Below are 21,467 nucleotides of genomic sequence, written 5' to 3' on the forward strand. Positions count from 1 at the left end.
CAGCGAATCTTTCAAATAAAATAAATGACTACACAAATCTTCTGTGCTTATGTTTTCCCTCACAAATGATAATGGAGCGAGGAGGACAACTTGAAAATGAATACTTACCACATATTCTGAAGAGGTCCTAAATCTTTTTATAAGAATTATATTCAGCCAAAATAAAGACATTTTCACTATCTTAAAGATCAGAACATTTCAGCTGTTCAATTTTCCAGCTGAATGCAGGTAGCAAAGACTAGAAAAATTCTACTTAACTGAAGATTAATTATTGCTGAACAATCTGAAGTAAAAATCATTTATCCAGTAAACCAGATGCAGAATAATAAAATAAAGAAATAAAACCTACTAAATTATAGGTCATGCAAGCATATATCTCATTAGCAACACCAAGAAAATAAATTTAAAAAAAAAAAAAAAAAAGCTTTACAGTTATTTCATCTCCTTAATATTTTCACCAGATCCTCAGCAAACTTCATTTGCTATGCATAGCCATAGACCACACCACCACTTAAACTTCTTAGAATTGCCCCTAAAATCCATTGCAGATTTCTCACAAATAAAGCCAAGCACTTCTGCAGTCATCCAGAAAGAAAAAGATAAGCAACTAAAAAACTAAAAAGTTTGGTAAACTGTTACTATTTTCCCTGTTCGTTTTGAAGAATATAATACATAGAATTAGCAAGAAGTTTCCTTGGTATACAACAGAAAGTGACACATTTTATACAGAACAAAAGGATAAAATGTTTCAAGACTTTAATGCCTCACACAGGCCTGTAGTTTATTATTTTATCACCTAAAAAACTGCTATTCCTGCAATCAGGGTATATTCAGTATAGTGCTGGATATAGTTGTCTATATTCATTGTAATTTTCAGTGTATTACTTGACTCTTGAAAGAGTGTGGGAAAAAAAGGAAGCCCTAGGAAAGACGAATAAAACAATTTTTAAAAATGATTGTAGCCACTCCACACATTTTTACTTTTATTTTTTTTACCTAACTTATATTATTCTGGTAATTTACTTTAACACCAGGAAGAGGACAGTCCTCAAATAATTTAATAAGATGGTAACGATCTGAAAAATAATGAATCAAAATACACAGAGATTGTTACTGTACTGTCTGGTTGAGATGCCAACATTACATAAAGTAGAAACCATTCAAAACCGAATTGATTATTGAATATTTTTATCATCTTGATCTGACGGATCATAGGTGAGATATGACTACAAGAACACTCATATGAAGGAGAAAGTCAGTGTGATGGAGGAGTTATTAAAACAAAAGCATGTTTCCAGTGTGATGAAAGCAGGATGCTCCCCATTGTAGTATAAAGTCAGAGGCTTCCATAGAATAGAACAGAATAGTTCAGTTGGAAGGACCAAAGGTCATCAGGTCCTACTGCCTGACCACTGCAGGGCTAAACAGAAGTTAAAGTATGTTACTAATGGTTTGACTCAAATGCCTCCTGAATGCTGACAGGCCTGGGGCATCAAGTACCTCACTAGGAAGCCTGTTCTAGTGAGGCTTGCCTCACATCAGAGAATTTTTTCCTACTGTTCAGTCTGAGCTGACCCTCCCCTGGTGCAGCTCTGTGCCATTCCTGCACATCCTATCATCAGCTCCCACGGAGCAGAGACCAGCACCTCCTTCATCGCTTCCCCCCTCAGGGAGTCACAGAGAGCAACGAGGTTGCCTCTCAGTCTCTTTTTCTGCAGAGCAGACAAACCGAGCGTCCTCAGCCTCTCCTTACAATACGTGCCTTCCAGCCCTTCTACTGGCTTTGTTGCCCTCCTCTGAACACTTCAAAGGACTTTAACACCATTTTTATATTGTGAAGGCTGGAAACACAAACAACACTCAATGTGTGGCAGCACCAACACTAAATATAGCAGTAGAACCATACCTTTTGATGGGCTGGCTAGACTGTGTTTAATGCCCTCCAGTGCATTATCCCTTTTACTATGTATGAGAAATATTTTCCAAAGACTGGCAGTCCATTTACGTAGCATTTGAACAAAGAAGAAGGATAGAAGGAATGAGGTTATTATTGAAATTCAGGTCCCATAATTACTGCCAATATGTTTTCTGACATATCCTGCATTTTGTACTGTATTTCTTTCAGTCTTGCAGACAGAATGTTGACTATGGAGTAAAAGTACAACGGAAAGGACTACCAAAACAAAATAAGTCATTTCAAAGTGCACATGGAGAACGGCATGCAGACAGCTATTTGACCAGCTGCTCCATAGACATTTAAGAAGGCAAAACATTCAATATGATATAGTGAGAATGAAGTCTTTGGAGTTACATAAATGATCTGGAATCAGGAGTCGCTCATTCCACAGCCTCAGATTTACCATGTTTGGAGTCTGTTGCTCCCAGTTGTTCAGTCAGAAATCTACTGGTTGTGGGACAAGGCCAACTGTTATAGCTACTGCAGGACAAAACCTGAGGCAGGCCTGAATTTAATTCCTTGACTTTTAAGTGTTTGGAGGTATCTTCTGGCCAGGTTTCCTGTCTCATCTTTCTCATGCCTGTCCTGTGCTGCAGCTATGCAGGTTTTTTCACTATCCATACATTTGAAATGCAGATTTGAGAGATACTTGGGTTTCAACACACACTTGAGCTCTCAAGTGACCATTTCTTCAATTTGCCTATGTTAATTTCTTCATTTCCATTTTTTGTTTCAAATCCATTTCATTGTTGTTTTACTGTCTGGCTTAGCAATCCAGCATTGACAAGTTATACATACACCTACGACCTGGTGGAATCCCCTTTCACACAGCTCTGATAACCAGTCACTATAACCAACTCCCCAAAGAAGGGTCAAATTCTCTCAACTTGTGTATCTTCTAATATATGGATTCCTGCCTTGGAGATGGAACAAGATGACTGCAATGTTCAAGAGACCATACAAAAAGGAAACAGTGGACCTCTTTTAGCCTTATAGGCTGATTTATTCATTGTTCGCTTTATCATGGTACTAATAGTTTCATAGATATGCAAGCTTTTGTAATGATGCTGCTCAAATTCAGAGCAACTTTCATTAGTTATGAGCATATTTTGCACAATAGCTTGAAAATATTTGATCTAGCATTTAAAGTGGATATTATGAATGCATCAGTTCTACTCCGATTCAAGGTTTAGATTATTTTATAGCTTAATCTCACACAGGAGAACTAACTTCATATACGAATACACAAGTATTTATTAAACATTAATTTTGAAGACTTGAATAATTTATCAAGACTTCTTTCCTAAAAAGATGGACACAACTGTGTAATTTAATTTTTAAACTTGTCATCACAAAAAACTCCAAACACGCAGACATTATGAAAGCATTCTGCGATATGGAAATATCCTGCAGGGGATCTATAAATGTATATTTTTTGTAAATATGAATAAATAAAGGAAGGATCTAGGTACCAGAGGACAGACACATTCTCAGAAATCTAAATAGTTTATACTGAAAACCTTAGAGTTTAAGTTGGAATTGAAACAGATAAGCCACACTAAAAAAATATTGAATATGATCATTTCTCTCCTTAAAAACACAGCTCCAATTATCAACCAGTTCAATAGCAGATTGATTAAAATGTGATTATTAATGAATAACCATTAGAGTGGATGAGACTTCAGGCTTAGAGCTTAACTCATTACCCAGGACTAGCAGCATATCTAGCCAGAAAGTCCTCATTTAAATGCATAACACTGACACACCCATTTAAATACAGTCATCAGCAGAAGTCCCAGCAAGCTTTACCACTGTCGTGAATATGAATTCTATTACGGGTGTTTAGATGTGCTTAACTATGCTTTTTATTGCTGTAGCAGTTATAGAAGATGAGTTTTTGTAGGCTCAAGTCCACAACTTCCAGTGAAGTTATTTTGGATCCTCTCTGCTTGTACTAAATTATGGTTTTGGTGTTTTTGTTTGTTTGTTTTCTGGGGGGGGGGGGGGAGGCATATTTCAAAAGTTGAAAAATATGCATAATTTCTATGTGACAACTGAGTTGTCATTCTATCCCCCAGCTAAAGGGATAGCTTAACACTGTAATTATCAACAGGGATAACACCAAAATAAATGAATAACTGTCTTGAAAATAATAGTGTTTTAAGTAGTTAAGCAAAAATATGGTATTTCATTGATAACAAATCAATGCAATTACTAAAATTTCAGTATGCAAGGGGGATAAACTATAAGAAATTATTCTCTATCTCTCAAAAAGATCTGACAATTTATCTAAACAGATAAATTTAATAGATAAATTATCTGAATAGGAAAATTGTTCCTAGTGTGATTAAGGCCTTCTCAAAATTCTTTAAAAAAGACAACATCATGAAGGTTAGGAGCACAAACTCCTTGTTCTCACATCCTTACTTTCCAATAATCTAATGTCCTTCAAAAGTCAGTTGTGAACCCAACCAGTCTTGGATATTGCAAAGCCAATCAGTTGCAAAGCTGGTACAGCACATAATCTGAGAGGCTCAGTGAGCTTGGATGCACTCAGCACATGAAACAGGCTGCATCCATTTCAGAAGTCAGGGGAAAAAAGCAAATTCAGTTCTCCACTCGGTGCTAGATCTATTGCACAGCCTTGAGCAGCTAACTGAAGTAGTAATAAAGGGTTGGGTAAGACAGTGGTGCTAACCCCATCGTACTGTGAGAAAGGGCAACTATGAAGGCACTCTGATGTGGCACATACAATGCAAAAGACACCCACTAGCCATTTATCTTGTTCTATCTTGTGTATGGAAATTCTACCTTCTAATTAAGCCATTCAGTTTGTTAAAGAGAAGACCACAAGGTCTTTCATTCACAGACTGCAAATGCCTGGCTGGGAGAAAGATTTAAACCTCTAACAGTTTGATCAGTAAGACAAAACACCACATCCCTCAAAGGACAGGTTAGTTCATATTGTTCTCAGGGGCTATTTAAGTCGAACAATTGGGATCCACACAGCCCAAAAGTTTCAAAACAACCAGGGAAGGCCTTGGGATCAAATGTCTGCACACCAACAGGACTGAAATGACAGCTACAAATATTTACTCTGTGCTTTCTTGTTTGAAGCACATGAAGCTTTAATGACTGATGGAGCAGCTGTCACACACAGTACAGAAGAATTTAACTCCAAGATGAATGAAGGATTACAGGATTTGGCTTTTCCTGTTTTTTTAAAAGTTGTTTTTATTACAGCATAAAAAAATCTATGGGTTGCTCTGGGGCTGATGCTAGATAGATATATCTGTACCGGACTTATTACTTCTGGGATTCAGTGTTCTGCAGCAGATTGGATTTTCTTGTATAATAAATAAATAAATAATCAATCTACAAGGAATGCATAATATGCAGAAAGAAGGATTGCGTCTTAATTCACATACTAAGATGACTTCCTTTGCTGTGTTATTTACAATAAACCTTGGAGATGCACAACTTATCTATGGTCTTTTATGTTGAAAGTGTCCTGGTTTCTGTGTAGCCATGTTACAAAACACAGATAACCGTGTAACAAGGCTGCATAAAGGGATGAACCCTTAGTCAAACCTCTCTCAGGGTTATGTTTAAATATCAACCAGCTCTCTGTCAAGTCCACATGTTTATCAAGCATACTTTCCAGGAATTAATTTCTATATACCTCCTCCAGGAACCAGCCAATGCCATGTTAGCAGAATCCTTTCTGATGATCCTCCACCACCTTCCTACTTCACGACTCATGCACCAAAGGACAAGATAATATGTCTCAGAAACACTGTCACCAATTTTTTTTATTTGCCTTTTTTCATGCCCTCTTCAGAATGTTCAGGGTCACTGCTTTTAAAATTACAGCCTCTACACTGTGAGGGTGATGCTCAGCAGGTTTGATGGTCCAGGACCATACATATGGTCAAGTCCCAGGTGGAGCTGTACATCAGCACATGGTACAGATGCTGTCTGTAGAGTACACCAGCCTTACTACTAAGCCAGTACTTACTGGGAAGGGTATGCTTAGCTCTCCTCACCTTTCTGCCTGCCTCATCTACACGATGAATATTAGTGAAACACCCTTTTCACCAAACAGGACAAGGATTGCTGCCAGAATAGAGAAAACAGACAAAACCAACCCAGAATACCGCTAATACGGAGTGGAAAGCATGGTAGCTTTTTGTTTGATTGTTATAATAATGCAAAGGAAACAGGCTTCTGAATAGGACCTGTGAGACAAGTGAGCAGAGGTAGGTGTATGAAAAGAAAAGGATAAAAATCATCCTCAAAGTGAGAAGAGTGCCCAAACAGTCCTGTCAGGTCCTCCCTCCACTAAGAGGAATGTCAGCCAAAAACAGCTGATCCCTAGCAAGCCCAGGAAGGAAGCAGAGCAGAGTGTTGTGCAGGTCCCAATACATTCCTTTCTCCAACAAACTGGGCCTGGACCCCTCCACACAGTGGCTTTTTTAAGTGAAATTGAGGATGTCGCATCTAAAAAGGACAGATTTTGGTACATGGTTAAAAGGGAAATGATCTTGCAGAGGAAGGACCATTAACTTCTGAACATTTCTGATCTGATGGAGAGATGTTCCCTTAGGATATGAAATTAAATGCAAAAGTGGTTGGGCTCAGAAACAAATAGCTACCTGTAATTTACTGTCTGTCAGAATTATAACCCACATTTTTATTTTCTTATCAATATCAGTGCAGAGTTGGATCATATCCACAGAACATACAAACACCCTTGGTTTCCACTGTCCTTCACACATGTTCTCCCATATCATTGGGCAAGACAAATGGAAATTGTTGTAGGAGCTTCGGAAAGTCTTTTACATATAAGCACATCAAGTATTGGGCAACACTGTCATCACAAACTCACTGCTTTTCTCCTCAAAGTACAGGTTATTTCCTTCTCTCTTCTGCTGCATTGTTAGGGCTGAAGTTGTATTCAAAGACTCCAGGTTCAGAGTCAGGGAAAAGGTAATGAATTTATTGCTTTGTGTACCTGGCTATACAATTTGCTACACATTGTTCACCTCCTGGCTGCTATGATAGATATTTCATAAAGAGCAAACTACAGTTTTAATAGAAGATCAACATTAAGATTACTTTAAGGGGAAAAGTCATCAATTTTTAGACTTGTTAGCTTCAAAGTAACACCTTCCCAGAGAAATGAGCCAAATCCAAGGAAAGAATCAGATACAAAAGTCAGCAACGAATTCAGATCTCGGTTTTGTCACATTTTCCACACAGAAATAGCTATTTTGTCAATGTCATGAGAACTTGACATTGATGAGTGAGATTTTGACAGGAGACATTTCATGCAATTTTTGTCTTTAAAAAAGCACTTTTTTTTGGTAGTTATAAATAGACTGTAAATCACAGAAATTATTTCCGTTATTCTGCGTCCTTGGCAAGCTGTTTCAGGCAAGTGTCTCAGCCCACTCCTGCAGCAGCCAGCAAGGCAGAGCCCAGCTCCCATGGTGGCCACCACATGCCCAGTGCTATGACCATGCTATCAGCGAATGGCTAGGAATTCAGCTGGTCACACAGAGGTGGGGTTTATTTTTTTGCTTTGTTGATAAATAACATAACAGTGTTAAACCTTGCACTGTGTATCAACAATTACATCCCACAATAAAAGATGATTCATTCAGATCAGTATAAGGATTTGAGGGATTTTCAGTTAAAGAACAGCTCAATGACAATAAAACAATGTACCATCAAAACTGTAAAGATTTCTTCACTCTGCAAGGATTTCAGGTTAAGGTCTGTACTGTAATGCCTGGGACAGCCCTCTTCAGATGCGTTTTATTTCTATTTAAAGGAAATAGTCATTTCTACACTGACTCTCATAAGCTTCCAAAAAGTTACAAACCTACGAGCCCAAACACATGACACAGATTATGATGATGATAATTCCATACACACCAGATTTGTCATGTAAAAAGTTTCTAAGAAAGCAGCTTTCAAAATAAAGGAACAGAGTTATCCTATATCGCTAATGATTGACATTCATAATCATTTTTTTATTGCAAAATTCACTCCCTGAAGTAGAAGTACAATTGGCACAGCAAATTTCAGCCCAAAGTAACCATTACAATTTATGAATTATGTACATTCAAGAAAAAAGCAAACCATATCCGTGACTGATGGTCCAAAGATGTTCTTATTTTTTTGACAGTAGAATTATACTGCATCTTACAGTCTCTTTAACGAAACAGCAGCTGAAGAATAACAGCTGCACAAAGTCTGCAGGCTAAGCTGTGTCTAATGTTCTTTGGTGAAAACAAAACATAAAGGACAAATGAAAGCTCTGGAGTGTGTAAGAATAGAGTATGCAATGGAAGGATATTGCAGTACACAGATCAGGGAAACTTGCTCTTTTCTGCAGTGATGCTTCTGTTATGTTTTATAACAGACACATGCAAAAATCCAGCAAAAGAACAGAATACCTGTGTTAGCACTAAAATAAATGCTAGGAAGGTGTCTGTAATACAGTTAACCCTGGGTATGAAGCTCCATGAAGTCCTAAGCCAGGACCACAAATCAAAAGCAATTGTTTGAGGTAGAAGTGAAGTTTGCCAGGAATTCCATATTATCATTTCTAAGCACACAAACCTTATCTTTCCAGAAGGCTAAGACAGCTTTTTAAAGTAAGAAAAAAAAAAAAAAAGAAAAAAAAAAAAAGTAACATTTTGTAAAGAAAAATTCAAAGTTCTGTATCTTAGACGCTTCAAATTTTAAATTTTAAAAATTTTAGAAAAAATGAACTTTCAACACAATTGGATAAATAGTTGTGATCTTCATGAAAGCTACCATTACCTACTGAAATCTCAGGAAAAACAGCTCCTAAGATTTTAGCAAAGTACATGTAAGTAGACATTAGAAACAGCTCTTCAGCTCAAAACAATTCCCAAAAAACCTAACCCCTAGAGTGTCCCTGCAACAAATACCTGAAAAACACAAAGAGTGATAATTATTATGAAAGGAGTCAAGCTAAATGTAAACAACCAACATTTGTCAAGGGAAGGGCAGGTTTTATCCAAACATAATGATAAGTACAAGGACAGAAATGGGAAAGAGAAATGTCTAAAGACCACTAATAAAATTGCACCAGGTCCTGTTCACCATTTTACTGAACACAGCCAGCACCAGGGCAGTGCCCATGCTCTCAGGCACCGCTCAGTTGTTCAGGCTGCAGATAAATTTCAGATAACTCAGGGGCTGTATTTCAGCTTCACATAAAATTGTGTGCATCTTAAAATAATAAAAATACTAACAACTACCACCAAACTTTAATCGTGCTTACCATTTCCTTTTACATGCCCAGAATCCTTTATTCACACTTACCCTTTTGAATTGCATCCATCTCGATCTCTGGAAGCATCTCCGGGGCAGTTTTCCTGTAAAGAACAGTGTAGCTGATTGCATGTTGTGTTTTTGTTATCTGATGAGCTTCTTTGCTTCTTCCTTCTGTCTCATTCTCTGCTCTGCACCCCCCTTCCCTCCCCAACAGGAGGAGGGCACATTAAGCCAGTTTAGTTGAAATTTATATTATTCTTAGTCCTATATTAGCCATACTCTGTACTTCAATTCAACAGACATGTTACTAATGTTAAAAGCACTGGTCTGCAATACTAATAGCATCAACTATGCAAGGACATCCCAAAGCTTTATTAATGCAAATGAAGCACTTTGAGGCAGACAGAACAGGCTAAAATACTGTTATTACTATTTTCCAGAAGCACAATTCTGTTTGCCATTAAAATGTCATCCATTTGGATAGTGTGACACTACCACATGGGCCCAAGTCCTTTCCTTCTAGTGAAGCTTAACTTCACTGGTGAATTTCAAAATCTCCAAGGCAAGAATGCAGCTTACGTCTGCCCTGAGAACAAAATCAAAATAATTTTCTGCTTTGCAGGGCGTATCATTTACAAGTAATTAAGGAAGATGCAAACATAAAATTGACACTCCATGGGCATGGATGGCAATCTGTCTGTACGGAATTGCAGCAAGACCCTTACATGAACTGTGCTTTCATCTGAGCATCATATTGACAGGACTGAAAAATGGAGCCTGCTACTTAAAGTACATTGATGAAAGCAACATTGTTCAGTCTTACCATAATAAATGCTGTATAAAAATAAGGCAACTGTAATCTCAAAACTGTGACCATACTATAAAATCCCATTTGCAAAATCTGTAGTCACCTGTAAATCTTTAAACAATGGTTTAAAGGCAAATAAATCTGAAAAAAATCTGTGAGAATTTTATACCTATTAAATCTGTAAGCAACATTTAAGAACATTGAAGCTGAAAGTTGTGAAAGAAAAAAAGCTTCACCCATCCATCCTTTCTTCACTTAATATGCGTATTTGAAAAGGTTGTTTTGTCTTAAAAAAAAAAAAAAAAAAAAAAAAAAAAAGTTCCCTCCCCAGAATATTTAGCTAGAGATTTCTCTCTTGGGAGAGAACATTCACAAGCCTCAGCAAGATAATTTTATATATAGTTTAAAACATTATATTTAAAATCTGCTCCAGCAAAAGATATTTTAGGAAATATCAATTTAAAATAAGGACATTGAAAAACATCAAATCAAACCAGGAAAGAAAAAAAATCCTTTCTAAGATCATTGTGTTATAGAGCAATCCCAACAAATTCCATCTGGATCATTACAGGAATTAGCACCTAATGGTATGGTTTTGAAAGAATTTACTACAAAGCTCACTCTAGTCAGTGAATGACAAGGCTTTAGGCTTTAAGGTCAAGAGGAGAGAGTCTTAACAATATGATCTTGCACATAGCATAACATGGAGATCTGTAATCAGAGACTCTTGCAGCTACCCTGGAAGTCAGCAATGTGCTGACCTTCAAAACTGGTTTATTCCAAAGGATCTTTAGTGATAAAGATCCACCATGTTCTAAGGTAAGATTTTTTAGAATTACACTTCTTACAGCATGTATCAGCCTAATTTTAGCTTCCGTCCACCAATTTATATAGCTCCACTTTTGCCTACTAGTTTTAGAAGCCCATAAATCTCCAGCCATAGTATTTATACAGTTCAATAAGTATTCTATTAACCTTATTTTAGCTAAGATGAGTCTCTCATTAAAAATGCAGGTTTTACAGACGTAATTTTTGGCAGAGCCTTGCTGAACCCTCTTCAGATTGCTATAATCCCTTGTAAAAAATGTTAACATCAGAGTGGGACTGACTGCCTAAGCAGCCATCTCATCTGTGCACAGTGCAGAAACAACAGTCCTTCCCCTGCAGGTATATTCAAGGGCCACACTCACCCCCACAATGCTGAAACACATAAACACGTGGCTGGCTTTCAGCAGGATGCCCATGTCCCTTTCAACATCATGGCATCCTCCCACCCTGCAGATGTGAGCAATATTCTTTGTTCCTAATTGCATGACCATTGATTTGCCTGCATTAAAATGCATGGGAGAGTACACTGATTACAATGGACTTTGAATCAGACTTCAAAAGAAAATGTGCTGTGAAAAACATGTCTTTCCAAGGACCAGGAGAAAGACATGTTAGGAGCTTACTCCAATAACATTCTGCAGCAGGGAATACTTAGCAAGGCAAAAATGATAACCAAATGGTACTCCACTCTGACACCCAGCTAGAGCATTAAGCCTAACCACTAATAACGCAATTAGGAACTGGCACCTATTTCTTGACAAAGAATATGTGCACCTGTTAGCACAGCCCTATTTTAGGCTTCTGATTCTGGCAGCATTAATGCAAAAAGTACATCATATCTCATCTGTTTTAATCTGTGCAATAAATTAATGAAAAACAAAAAGCAGACAAAAACTTGACAGATGCTATGGAGAGGATGCAGAACCAAGCTGATCAAAACTGATGAATGGGAAGATTCCATCACAGCACAGAACAATGCACAGCTGTAGTTTTACAGAACAATGTGAAATAGTTTTATTTGGTTAACATTATCTCAAAGGTAAGTGAAAACAGTTCTCAGATGCAGAGCTGTGGACGTTTTGCAGTAGTTCTAAAAATGGTTATTGTTCTTGCATCACATGAGCTGATGCACATCAGCAAATCTATGACCTGACCACATCACTCCACACTGCACAAAATCCTACCGCTACCTGCTTCCAGGCTGCCTTGGGGGGCTCTTCTGCATGATCCAAGACCCAACTGATAATGAGACACCTCCCATTTGAGTTCAGGGGGACTCCAGACAGTGCTCAGGCTATAACTCTATGACCAGCAATGTAGAAAGGAGATCCTTAGCACCAAACTTTCATACTCATAAACCAAGCCGTCAGCTAATTTATGCAAAAAAATGTCGTGGCACTGACCACTTTCCAAACTGATGATTTCCATTTAGGATTTTCAAATGTTAAGTGACAGCCACATGCACAAACACACACACATACACACAGAAATAATAATGATAAATAAATAAATAAAAAGTAGCACCCTTTTTGCATTTCTGCTGTCCTCCCACCTCCTGGCTTCCACCAGCTGAAGAAATCATCTCACCTCTTCTATGACAAGGTACCTCCCATTCCTTGAAACCTCTGATCTTAATGTCTGTCAGTGCAGACACACCAAACAAGACAGACCTGAAGCCTTCTCCAGCCTGGCAATTCCTGATATCCTATGCTGTTTGCCAGCAAACAAGTAAACTCCTCCAGCTTTTTAAATAGTAATAAATTCTTCTCCATGTAATCTGAAATACCAAGTACATTCACAACTCTCTCAAAGCAGTAATTGTGCAACTCAGTAGTTCTTAATAATTACAATGAAGATTCCTAGACTATTCCTGGCTACCAAAATTGAAGTTCTTATACAGATGCAAATATCTTATTTTTAGAGAGATGCAAAACCACATTTTATCTCACAGGCTAATGGCTCTCCCAAAAAGATTTGCAAATTCTCTTGTGCAGCGTTTTTGTCCTGCTAATACAGCACTTACAAAAAGTGGTTACCAATATAACAATATCTGTAAGGCTTCACAAAGACACAAAGGGAAACACTATTCTTTCAGACACAGTACTTTCATTTCTACATCATTAAAGTAAGCTTTTTTTCTGTTACTGATGATCTCCTACCATTACAGCCATAGGGGCGGAACTGAAAGGAAAATAACATTGCCATGAGCAATTCTTGTTATGCCAGTATACAAGTAGGATGGAAAATATTAATGCCAATCAACAACTCTTATTCATAACAGCACTACGAACACAAAAACTGTTTGGATATCTCAAAGCTGCGTTTCCATGCTCTGTGATAGAAACTCACCCCTCACTCCAAGATGCGTGTTCTGGTTAATCTAATTTTCTTGGCAACAACATGTTCTGTTTGATATATATACATTTATTTATTTATTTATTCTTGTTATAAATCTGTTCTTTTCAATACCTACTTTACAGGCAGGCTTTTAGATGTAAACAAAATACATCATTTTTGATCACAAAAAAATACTCCACCTTTCCTATCAACATAATTGTTGATGTGACAACCTTGAAGAACACCAGCCACAGGAAACCCCTCTCCAGGGTGCAGCAGCTGGTTTCATCAGATCTTTCTGAGCTTTGCAGGTTTGCAACAAATTCTGGTGGCCACATAACCTCTCCTGCTGCCACACTGCCTGCCTGGGAAGGCACACAAGCATCTGTTCAGACCTGAGAATGCTATTTAATGACAGCATTGTTTATGCACCTGACAATCTTATAATTTGAATTTGGTTGGGGATGGGGGCAGGTTTCCATGGAAACAAAATACACCAATAAGTAATAAAGCAGATTTGAAAAGAGGGTCCCAGGCTGTGGCCCACTGACAGTCTGGAGGGACTCCAGCACTTGTCACAGCAATAAGATAGAAAAATAGGGATAAAAAATATGGATAAAAGAAATCCTTATGAAACGGTACCATCCTGTCACATTTCAGAGTTACTTGATTTGTGATGAGCAGTTTGGGCAACAGCAATGCAACCTGTAACGCTGCATACACAGCGGCTCCAGACATGTAACAGGTAACAGAGGCAGCATTGCTCAAAGCTTAGCCACAGTCAGCGAGGTGCTCACTAGCCTTTTATGTCAGATTCTAACAGTTTGGAAAAGAAGCAGGAAATAAGCTTTGACTTGTAGGTTCAAATGCTAGGAGTTCCAAATTCCACGAGAGGAACACCATGTTTGGTACATGAACCGCAGTCTTTGATGCCCAGTTGATAGCCTAATAAGAAAGTGGCTTTATTTTACTGGGAAATGTGTGTCCCAGAGAAGCAAACATGGTAACCCTTGGCATGAAACAACTTGCCTTTTCTTTCTGTTCACTACTCTGAGGCATAAGCGTAAGGCATAAGGTCTGGTAGTACAATCAGCCACTTTATTGTTTTCTCACCATGGAGCAAGAATTCTCATTTCAGCCCAAATACCCTAGCTAGCCAAAGGAGATACGCTGTGCTGCATTACCAGTCCTTAAACTATGTGCAAATAAAAAAGCTATTTTCAAACCAGCACCGAGCACATTTGCCTGGGCATAGCAGCTCAATTCCTGAAAGCTGCCTAGACATGGAGTTCTTCACACACTCTTGCATCCTGAACAAAGACAGGGCAATCTGGCCATTATCTTGGTAGCAAATACAGCCCTAAGGAAACCAGCATGGGATCTTTCTTGGAAACCTGATAAAGAACAATAACTTCATATAGGGAGAGAGAAGGTCTTGACTTTGGACTGATTCCAGCTGCAGAAAAATTCATGTGAATGGTTTGCACTGTTTCCTTTCATCTGCCCAGTTCCTGCTCTTTGTTCAACAGATTCACATTCAACAGTGTTAACAGTTTTCAGAAATACTTGTTCTAGACGTTACACCCTTAATATCTGAGCTCTTGTAAGTTCTTACCCTATTTGTAGAGGCACATAGTCATACCTTAGATGTGACAAGTCTAAAGGATAAAGATTTTTGCAGGAAAAGACTGGACTGCTATACAGGAAACTGGCAGACATTTCTCACCTCTACCAAGAAGTTTATCTGAGACATTTAATTTTTGCATGTCTCAGTTCTCCAATGGTAAAATGAGATCAAAGAATGCAAATGTTGCCAGCAGAACTGCCTGAGGCACGTCAAGAGGACAGGCCTTGGGGGAGGTAGTCTCCCTTGTACTCACCCCTTGCCCTTCCCAATCCTCTTTGATTTTAAAACCTTCTATTTGGATATGGTATTTAGCATAACAAGGGATGTCACAGTACTGAAAAACAAGAATAAAAACAAAGTCAAAGACATACCACAAAGCAGAAAAAAATCAAACCACATAAAGTTTTCTACTCCATGTTTGTTTGTGTTTTTTTGTTTTTTTTTTTAATAAGCATCAGTATCCTACAATAATCACTGGTTTTTCAGTTCTGTCTTGAACTGGAACAGTGCACTCCAGTTTAACACTGACTTACACTTCTGCTAATGTTACCTGGCTAGGCCTCCTCCACACCTCCTCACTTTGGGTCAACCATTTCCTATGTCTGGCCCAGCCAGCATGGAACACCCTGTCCTGGTGATAGCCTACATCATTCCCGCAGCAGGCAACTCACATTGAACAAAGCTCTCCACACCCTCATAAAACAATCACATCCTATTCATGAAAAGACTTACAGTAAGGGCACAGTAGGCTTGCTGAGGCAAAGGACAATTCCCTGCTTGGAACAATCCACACAGGGTTCAAAGCCACAAACCTTGCACTTCTGTAAGGTCAAGAACCAGCACTGACAGGCTGGGTAGTAGATGGCCCTGAACATCCTAGAGCAGCTCACGGTATCGTATGGTCTGATTGTCACTGAACAAGTACCACATGTTTGTTTAAGAGACACATGAATTATTGATGATGATCAGGAGCCCTATTAAATTGTCTAGTGGGCCACCAAGAACACTGAATAGTTCAAATGCATCAAAACGCATAATAAAGCTTTCTATTTTCAAGTTTGGCCGTTAGAGAAAAGAACCCTGGCAAATATATAATTTTGTGTAATTTCACTTGGATGCTCACTGTAATAGCAGTAGTATTTATGACACTGTGAGTCATACTCATACACTCCTCAGATAGCAAAGACACCATTATCCACACTATTTAAAAACAGAGTCCTTACACAGGAAAATATCTTACTAAAGGCAAGACCTACTTATTTGCCTTAAACTATAGACTTAATCTATAAATATGTACTATTTTTGTACATACATCTGTGTCACAGTCATGATACTCTTATAAGTGTTAACAAAAAGGAGAATTGTCAACATTATGAGAATTACCTTCTAGTAATTCTTGTTTAGATCCTGCCTATAAAATAAGGAATTCAATTAAACTGCTTTCTTATTATAAAAATGAAAATACTCCTGTCATGCAATAAGTAAATCATAAAAAAGCCTCTCTCTTAAAAAATAAAATAAAAATCTAAATTTCATATTCTGAATGGGGTATTCAGAGTCTCTTCCTGCCCACATTTGTGTTTCATTGAGTGCCATCCAAAGAGCGAAAGCAAAGTTATCTCTATTTTGTGTGTAGGGCAAATTGGGAAAGGAGTATTTTCACTAAGTTTGAGATAAAGAGAGGTATTTCTCTATTCAGTGCTGTCACGTATTCAACCACAAACCTGAGAAGCTACTACTTTGTCGCCAGTCCCTCCGTTCACTTCCTCCTCTTCACATGACACTTAAGAGACTGTGGCTCCTGAGGGTGTAATCCATCAGAGCTACCAGGGACCCTTCTGGGTAAGACACCGCACACCTAGGTTTTCACATGTTGATTCAGTGTTGTTAATGATCACAAAGTGGGAACTTGAACAGTATGATTTTTTCTGATGGATTTGATGTCTTGATTTAAGTAACTGTTCAGCACCTTGCGACTCATGGTCCATCTTAACCACCTCTGCTGCAGTGAAACACTGTTTGATATTCAGAGAGATGCTGTTTCATACGATGTTAAAAGGTTTTTATCACGAGGTAGCTACAATATAAATATTGTATAGCTTTTATTCACTAAATCCACATACAACTTCCCTTTTTAATATCCTTCTTTCCTTGTCTGCAATCATCATCCACATAGAAGTCACTAACTTTGGAAAATCATGTAGTCCAGAGATGTTATATTCTATAGTATGCTTGAGAAGTTGCACAGAAATAAAGAATAATGTCATCCAAAAAAAGGAAAAATCATCCCTTTGCAGAGCTCTGCTATGCGCGGTAACTGCCCCAATACCCAGGAAATGGATTACAGAATCTGTAAACACTGAAAAGCTTTTCTGATAACCAAAGAACTGTTAATAAATATTTTTTCATCAGTGCTCATTAAAGATGTGGCACATTTTCAGAATTACATATAACCTACCTCTGCCATGGAAATGAATTTTTATATAGCGCTACAGAAATTGCTATTATAAAAGATAGAAGCAACAATTCCAGGCAGTAATTTGTGCACAGATTTTTATCTTTTCAGGAATTAAAGTCTACATTTGTGTGGAAATGGAGAAAACAAGTCCTCTTCTCTAAAAGGAGTTACCCTTTCCTATCATCTTTTAAAAAAGCCTCACACTTTTCTATTTCCTTTCCAATCAAATAAATAAATAAAATCTATCATCCTGACTAAACTGAACTATCTTACAAAATTATATCTAGATTTCCAAGCTTGATCCCTCTGCTACCCACCTTCAAAGAGACCACTGCCATTCCAACATACATCCAGCCCTTTAGGATGCTTCTCACACTACTGGGAATATTAAGGTTCGATAAAGTATTTTCTCATTTTTCCTCAATCAGACAGAAGTGAAAGAGAAGTCCTTGAGTAAAACATAACATGAGAGAAAATTCTCAGTATGCAGTTTTCTCCTAGAAATCTCAGAATAAAAATCAGAGGTGAATACAGCTCTGTAATTATTATTCACAAAGTGTTACCAGTGAGCTTTTTGCTTGTCTCTGGTAGATACCATCTTCTACCTCAATGTAAGAGCATTGTAAACCCACTTGCAAAAATCTATAGAGGGATCTGAATTCATCATTGCTGGAGAGAGTTATGTGGCCGATAGAACCCTCCTGATCACAACAATCTTCTTGGCCTGGACACAGCCTACACACAAAAACGTTGATGTAAGTGTAGAGAGACATTATTCAGAGTAAAAAGGGGTTGGGGCTTTTTTGTTTGTTAATTTATTTTAGACATATTGAGATCTATCATTTAGTTCTTCCTGCAGCCACAGTTAATAAACAGGTGACAAACAGAGCTTTAAAGGTACAGGACTAGCTAACTTTCTAAAGCTTTAATAGGAGATCCTTCTGGGCAGCAGGTTAGAGCCATGAAAGCATGACGCAAAGTCTTTGGTGTTTATCTTAGAGCTATGGCTGGCCACTTCCCATCTCCTAGCTTCATCCCTCACAGCCAGAGCTGACAAAAGTGACATCTGTGAATATTTTAAACAGATAACGTATTTCTGGGACAGGAACAGATACCAGCTCAGATTTCACCCTGCCATTCTTCATATGACAACGTTAGAGACAAAAGATGTTCATAGTTGATCTCATTTGGCTATAATGATCAGACAGGTTCATGCAGCAAAGAACAGCCTGCCTGCAACCTGAACACCATCTGCCTGGGACAAGTAACAGACTCAAAGAAAAAAACATAGAGCCACCAGAGACCTGCCACCAGCATAGTTAACTCAGCTGCATGGCATGAAAGAAATCTTTTTCCCACCAGTATGCCAGTACTGCAAAAGCAATAAACACACTGCAAGAACAGCACAGTGAGTTTACTCTGCTCTGTGTCACTTTGTAGTAGTTAAACATCAATATGCTGAGATTTGCATTCAACAGCAAAGTATGAATTTTCCAAATATATCATAAAAACAGATATAAAAATGTGAATACACCTTTAAAATTAAACAGTTGCATTTCAAAATTTAAAAAATCATCCAGTTAAATTCCTTATATCCACTGAAAGAGTGGTGATGCTCAGTAGAAACAACATCCAGAAGTTTGGATAGAGTACAAACAAAACAAGCCAACAAAACAGACAGGTTAAAAAAAAAAAAAAAAAAAAAAAAAAAAAAAAGTGTGTTTCCAGTTAAAAAACAAGAACTGCCTTCAGTTTGCTTGTCGCTGCCCAGGTGCCTTGTCATTGTTTGGGATAACCATAGAACTGCCCCACACATGGCATTGTGCTTTTGTGTGTTTACTGGAGACTTTATATGGCAGGACACCAGAACAGTTGCTGCAAGGCATCTTACACATCTAAGACATGCATTTAAAAAAAATGTGACCTTTGAAATTTTATTTCCTGAGAGGTTGGGAGAGATAGAAAGGGAGGTTATATGAGCCCCAGTAGCTTAAGCAATGGAAGAGACCCCCATGTGTACACAGAGCTTACTGCTTCAGTAGGGCAGAAGGAAATTTGCCCTCCTGTCTTCTCTCAAATGAAGATCATTAGTACAGCATCCACATCTGCTCTTCCCCAAAGCATGGGAGGACTTGCTGCTGTGGTGCAGGAAGATACAGTATTTGCCATGCCACAGCTGAAAGAGACAGGGAAAAATTGTACCTTATACACAACAACACTCTGGAAAATTAATTGGAAGCCAAAGATGAGACAGCCTATTTTGACAGACTAAATGAACACAAACTATACAACAGAAGCTGGAGAAATAAAAAGAGAACAGTCATAAAATCTACACCCAGCAGCAGCCAGGGACAAAGTTTAAATCTTTAGTTAATGGCAACTACTACTTTCAGGGCTCACCACAAACTAAAATATTTCATCTCACCTTGGAAAAATACTGCTAATCAGACTGAAGAGAGGACCTCATCCAGCATTCACACAGGCTGATATTGCCAATAAATACAGCAATCTCATCATTACTATCCTGCTATGCTCTAATCCACATTCCAATAGTTAAAAGAATAAATAAAATAAATAATAAAAAACCCACATCTTTTGGTATATATAAAGTATAAAGGGGCACTTAAAGTTAGTAAGAATTGCTTTTCCGAATTGCACCATGACTAGAAAGCATCTGCACAGCAAGATGGTAGCAACAGCTCCAATCTAACCTAACTTCATTTGCACGGACACGGTTATCGTTCTAGCATGAGATTTTACAGTGAAAAACCTTCCGAGAAATAAAAAGCAAAGGCAATAAGTAGCCTCCTCCTTCTTCTCCCACCCACGATATGTTGGCTTTCTATTACCTTTTGGCATATTTATGATTTGGTTTAACATAAAGTTAGCAGATCTCTGTTTGTGACATTTATTTTTTATTCAGCTCTTGAAGAGAGTTGCATTCTTTTCTATGCACCATATCAGCATTAATATATAATTAAAGTAATATCCGCTTAATACTGATGTCCTTGCTTATCAGCCTAACTTGAGATATTGCCTGACTTAGCATCATGATTAGAAGTTAGCTCCCTGTGCTTTCTATCATGGCTAGGGAAATTCACCACTGGACTACATTTACATACATTAGGTAGGCACGGGTGTCCTTTCCGTTAAGATACCCATAAAATATTATTTTAAGAACACAATGAATCAACCCAACCTATAAAATGAGTCTAAATGTACTCGTATAATCATGGCATCTTCATTTTGAATAAAAAAATCCCTTAAGCATCTAAAACTTTAATATTATTAAGACTTGTAACAGAGATATTCTACAGCCCCAATACGGCACATACTTTACTTAAATTATCATTACACCTAAGAGCTTTAGCATCTTTTTTCCCCCTCAGGCAATCCTTATTATTTTGTGACTGCTTTGTATCACCCCTAAATAACACTGGCACCAGCTAAATGAATAGAGCATGCTGTACTTACAAATGATTTACACAGAACTAAAACATATATCAGTAGGCATATTTCTACCCTGAGTCTCTAGATACAGTTCACTTTGGCATCAAAGGAATTATAAATCCAGGCTAGGAAGGCACATAAGCTAATTTCCATATTCACAAACTCCTAAGGCCTGGCATGCACAACTTTGCACGAAGCTAGGAAACTCCATCTGTGGAAGGCTCACTGTGTGCTTCACCTCTTCTCCTGAACATCCCCTAAACCCACTGCTACAATCACTTGGTCATTACTCTTACACTTCCAGGAGAAAAAAAAAATAGGAAGAATAACGTCCAATCCTTTTCAACAATCACACAGCATGCACTGGAGGGGTTAGAGCTGTAGAGCCTTATGGACTCACCTATATTAATAGAAGGACCCTTTTCCTTATTGGTGGTTATACGGTAAAGAGCTCGGTACCGAAGGCCTGTCATGTCAATAAAAGTCCCTCTTTCTTCCCATTATTCTTTCATATATTATCCTAAGGAAGTTCCAAGGACTTCTACAAAAATTTTGCAGATAGCAATGAACAAAGCAATAGCCACAATAAGAAAACATATCATGTGAAGAAAACGTGACTCAGATTTAAAATAAATAAATAAATAAATAATGTATATCTGTAAATCCGACCATCAGCTAAGAATAAATC

General features: G+C 37.9%; 1 protein-coding gene across 6 annotated transcripts in view; it reads right to left on the bottom strand.

Moving 5' to 3' along the window:
• HTR2C (5-hydroxytryptamine receptor 2C) overlaps positions 1 to 21,467 on the bottom strand; it is a 228,745-nt gene that overhangs the window by 197,188 nt on the left and 10,090 nt on the right. For 3 of the 6 annotated variants that reach the window (XM_035325242.1, XM_035325235.1, XM_035325238.1), the window contains exons 2-3: positions 19,361 to 19,505; positions 9,320 to 9,372 (exon numbers count right to left, since the gene is read on the bottom strand). The exons of 1 other annotated variant lie outside the window; for it this stretch is intronic. The gene's annotated coding sequence lies outside the window, so the exon portion shown is untranslated. The remainder of the gene's footprint in view (positions 1 to 9,319; positions 9,373 to 19,360; positions 19,506 to 21,467) is intronic. 2 more of the 6 variants (XM_035325237.1, XM_035325239.1) reach the window with 2 other exon arrangements.

The sequence above is a fragment of the Oxyura jamaicensis genome, chromosome 4, assembly GCF_011077185.1.
Source record: "Oxyura jamaicensis isolate SHBP4307 breed ruddy duck chromosome 4, BPBGC_Ojam_1.0, whole genome shotgun sequence".
Taxonomy (NCBI): Eukaryota; Metazoa; Chordata; class Aves; order Anseriformes; family Anatidae; genus Oxyura; species Oxyura jamaicensis.